At 43.5% G+C, this 4,893-nt stretch overlaps 1 pseudogene; it reads left to right on the forward strand.

Moving 5' to 3' along the window:
* Window positions 1-2,893: 2,893 nt before the first annotated feature.
* On the forward strand, window positions 2,894-2,992 carry LOC144243361 (U6 spliceosomal RNA; annotated as a pseudogene).
* The last annotated feature ends 1,901 nt before the right edge of the window (window positions 2,993-4,893 follow it).

The following is a 4,893-nucleotide window of genomic DNA, read 5'->3' on the forward strand; positions in this document are numbered from 1 at the left end:
AATATGCTCTCACTCCCACTAAGGTACCTTTTTAGAAATTATTAGTACGTTTGACATCTTATCCGATTAGACAACGCGAGTCCAATGTGCCACTCAGAGGTTTCACTGAAGGTCAGGATTTAGGATTGGTGACAAGTTCTAAGAGGATTAGGAGCCAGAAGCTAAGACTGCATCTTTCTGGGAACTGTTAAAGAGGAATAGACATTTAATAGCAAACATGAAGAGAATGAAAGTATGTCCCAAGGACGAACACCACTAACTTTACTGTTGTCGCTTCTGAACCTATCAGCAAAGACTTGTAAAGAAGTGTTAGCCACGGACCCCTGATTATTTCATGGTTACTGGCAAGCATCTGCAGCGTAGCAACCCTGAAATCGCTTCTCCCCCTTTATCGTGGATGTCTCAGAAAAGAAAGGAAAGTGACCCAGTCAAATCTCCTTGAAAATATGCTGAAGACAGATCAACTCGCAAATTCAGGACCTTCACTAGTGGGAGAATCCTTATCTATGAAATGCTTTCAGGTATACCTGGTCTGTCTGATGTTCTTAGTGGTGGACAGATCTGGACTCTATGGTTCTGTGGGACATGGCTCCCCGAAAAATGCCGCATGAGCTATGTAGCTATCAGAGTATAAAACAGAGATGTTTGTGTAAGTCATGTACCAGCAGACATTTCTGAAGCACCTTGCATGATAAATTTGCCTAAATCGTGCCCAAATACAGCAAGAACGGACAGTCCTTGGCTTCTCCTTGCTTTACCTGAACTTGGTGATCACTTGTATCCTTGAAGTAATTAGGAAAGCTTGACGCTGAGTGAGAACTTGGTTTCTGGGCTCACTTCACAATTTAATCAATGTCTCAATATGCAAAAAAAGAAATATAATGACTGTACTTTAATACTTATATTATTATTTTATATATGAATTCAGAGTGAAACACAGTGAAATCAGAGTGAATGATTAATTCAAATCATTAAATTACAGAATTGAATATACACTAAAATACCATTTATTAGAACGTACACATATGCACACTCTTGAAAATACTTGGGAAATAATCTGAAAGATTATTTACATATATCAAACTGTTATAAGTAGTGGCTGTTGTAGATCAAAATGGAATGGAAGAGATATGAAAGTCTTCCTCTTCTCCCTTTATACACTTTTCAAGTATAATCATGTATTATCAAAATAAAAATCTAATAGAGATGCATTTCAAGAGTTAAGTATTTTATATGTAGTGCAATGTCTTTGAAAAGCACACCACAGTCGCACTGGTGATTAGCTATGGTAGCTCCAGTCTCCTGTGATTCTCATCATCCAATTGATTTGGGGGTTTGGTTTTTTGTTTTTTTTGGGGGGGGGGTTGGCATTGCATACCCTACATTATCAATCCTGGGTTATACAGATCAGCAGATCCAAATGCTAAACGCTTCTCCATTTCCTTTCAAACTTTAGTGTCAACTGACTCATTCAAAAGCATAAGAATGAGGTGATCATAGTCGTTTCAAGGTGGAAAATTAAGACTATCTAATAAATGCCTGATGTTTTACAAATAAATATAAAAGTAAGACAAGGGAGTCTAGCCCAGCAATTCTGTTCTTACGGGTGGGTCCTGGAGAAGTTCTCACACATCTGCCTAAGGAGATGTTCACAGCAATACACACTGCACCCATCTCCATAAGAATGAAAGGCTCTATGAACAATTTCTGTATACATCAATTGAGAGAAGGATAAATTCACTGCGATATATTCTTACAACAGTATTACTGCACAGCAATTGAATAAATGAAATAGGAATGATTTATCAGCCTGAGTGCATCACACACACACACACAAAAAAGTTGAGTGAATAAAGGAAATGAACAGAGGATGCCGCAGAAAGATATATCGAGCAAAGTGTTACTTACCTTGCTTAACAACAGAAATATGATACTGCATTTTTATTTTTTTGATACTGCATTTTAAATATTGGCCTGTGGACCATACATTTATCCTAAAATATTAAAATCAGGGATGTAGAGAATGTGTAGCAGCTTCAGAAGGGGATTCAGTGAAGGTGGTGGGAAGAAGAGGCACAGGGAAGGAAATGAAGCACTGTAAAGGGTATTGTATCCATAGTGTTCTCTTTCTTTTTTTTTTTTTAAGTATATTTATTTATTTTGAGACAAAGAGACAGTATGAACAGGGAAGGGGCAGAGAGAAAGGGAGAGAGAGAGAGAATCCCAAGCAGGCTCCACGTTTTCAGCACAGATCCAGAGGCAGGGCTCAAACTCACAAACCGCGAGATCATAACCTGAGCCAAAGCTGGACGCTTAACCAACTGAGCCACCCAGGCGCCCCCATAGTGTTGTATTTCTTTAAAAAATTAAAACAATTGGGGTGCCTGGATGGCTCAGTACATTAAGCATCCAACTCTTGATTTCGGCTCAGGTCATGATCTCACGGGTGGGGAGATCAAGCCCTAAGTCAGGCTGTGCACAGACAGCATGGAGCCTGCTTGGGATTCTCTCTCCCTCTCTGCCCATTCCCCACTCATGCTCGCTCTCTCTCTCAGAATAAATAAACTCTTTAAAAAATTAAACAAAATGTTAAAAGGTAATATTATATCTGGGAAATACATAGATAGGAGTTGATATACTGTTATTTGAATCTTTATTTTTGAGATACTATACACCTCAAATGATATAAAATGGTATTTTATATAAAATACAAATATATAAAATATATGTATTTCTAATGATATCTACATATTTGTAGATTATAAAACTATTACTTGTTTTAAATGTTCATATAATTTTACAAATATACTTATAGAAGATATTTTACATATGAAAGATATATAAAATATATAATGTATTCAATAAATACATATAATTCAAAAACAAAATTACAGTGCTTGCTTCACTAGCACATATACTAAAATTGAAATGATACAGAGCAGATTAGCATGGCCCTTGCGGCAAGGAAATTCGTGAAGCATCCCATTTTTTTAGTACATTTATTGTGACGAGCACTGAGTAATGTATAGAATTGTTGAATTACTATATAGTGCACCTGAAACTAATATAACACTCTACGTTAATGATACTGAAATTTAAAAATAAAATTGAATGAGAGAGAAAATCACAAAATGTAGTACATAATACAGGTCAGAATCAAATGAGAAAAGTAGGAAACACCCCCAAAATGATACAATAGCATTCTGACAGATGTGATACATTTCCTTGTTATTGCCTGTCCTTCCACCAGTAGCTAATAATACATGGTATCCTATACCAGTATCCTATACATACATGGCGGGGGCAGAGCATCAAGCTTTACAAATTAATGGCGCATTCACAGAAAGCTCCCACGGGGGAGTGAGGCCGGCTAAGGCTGAGCACGGCAGCAGACACAATAACAAGGAAGACCTGACCTTTACCTTGTGCTTCTAAGCGCCAGCCTGTTCTAAGGACTTTACAGTCCATTCCCATCTCGCGTAGCTGCATGAACTAGGTATTTTGACCGTGCCCATTTCCCAGATGGGGAAGGGCATCACAAAGAACGCAAGCAACTTGCAGCACCCAGCGGGGAAGCACCGAGGCAGCACCTGCACCAGGCCCTCTGGCTCCCAAGTCCGCATTCCAGGCTAACGAGTTCATTTGGCCGCAGAAGCTAACGTGTCAGTATTGTCCAAAGCCACAGCTTCCGTCTAAAACACACTCAAGTATGGGGCGCCTGGGTGGCTCAGTCGGTTAAGCGTCCGACTTTCGCTTGGGTCATGATCTCGCGGTTCGTGGGTTCGAGCCCCGCGTCAGGCTCTGTGCTGACTGCCAGCTCAGAGCCTGGAGCCTGTTTCAGTCTGTGACTCCCTCTCTCTCTGACCCTCCCCTGCTCACACTGTCTCTCTCTCTCTCTCTCTCCCCTAGAAATAAATAAGAAAACATTAAAAAAAATAAAATAAAACACACTCGAGTATACTCACTTTCATTGGTGTTTTCAAAGGATCTTACGCAAGTTAAAAATTAACTCTAGGGGGGCGCCTGGCTGCCTCAGTTGGAAGGGTGGGCCACTCTTGATTCAGAATTAAGTTCCAGCCCCACCCTGGGTGTAGACATTATTTAAAAATAAAATCTTAAAAATACACACACACAGACACACACGTACGTTTTCAAAATCTCCCTTAAGCAACACTGAAGAACAGAAAAAAATATGACAACTCATGGTGGGAATCTTTGACCTTGGGGAGGTAAACCCTGAGACCTTGAATCCCATTTTCAAGAATCGCAACTAGAGCGCGCGCGCGCGCACACACACACACACACACACACACACACTCACTCACTCACTCCGCCCCAGCAAAGGCACCCAGAGCCCAGGAGTGTCCCCTGGCTCGAGCCCAGGCCGGGCAGGCCTGCGGGGCGCTGGGCCGCTGAAAGCCGACGCCCGCGGCAGACAGAGGCCGGCACCGCAGCACCCGGAACGCGGGGGCTCCGCGCTGGGCCGCGCTCTTCCAGGTTCACCTCCAGCCTCAGAGAAGCAGCCAGGCCTGGTGCAGCGGCTCGCGGGGCCCTTCAGAACCGCTCCGGTGTCAGAAAAGCGCAGTGCCTGGGGGCTGAGAGGTCACGCCCCCCCCCAACCCCGTGACCTCAGCGGACCCGCCAGCCCAGCGCCCCTCACTGGAGGCTCCCGGCCCCGCCCGTCTGGGGGTGCGCGCTCCTCAGTTCCCGCTCTGCAGACATTTACAAGGTCGCGGGCCAGAGTGAGGCCCGCGGGGTGCAGGCCCTCTGCACGGTGGGCGCACCGGGCCCCGTGGAGGCCTCTGTCACCGTTAAGAGGCTGGAGGGCAGGGCGGTGCTGACATCGCCTGATCTCCGGCCCAGGAGGGGCCTTGTCTCCACGTTGCCTCGCGG

Source organism: Crocuta crocuta, unplaced genomic scaffold (assembly GCF_008692635.1).
Source record: "Crocuta crocuta isolate KB4526 unplaced genomic scaffold, BGI_CrCroc_1.0 scaffold27, whole genome shotgun sequence".
In the NCBI taxonomy this organism is placed as follows: Eukaryota; Metazoa; Chordata; class Mammalia; order Carnivora; family Hyaenidae; genus Crocuta; species Crocuta crocuta.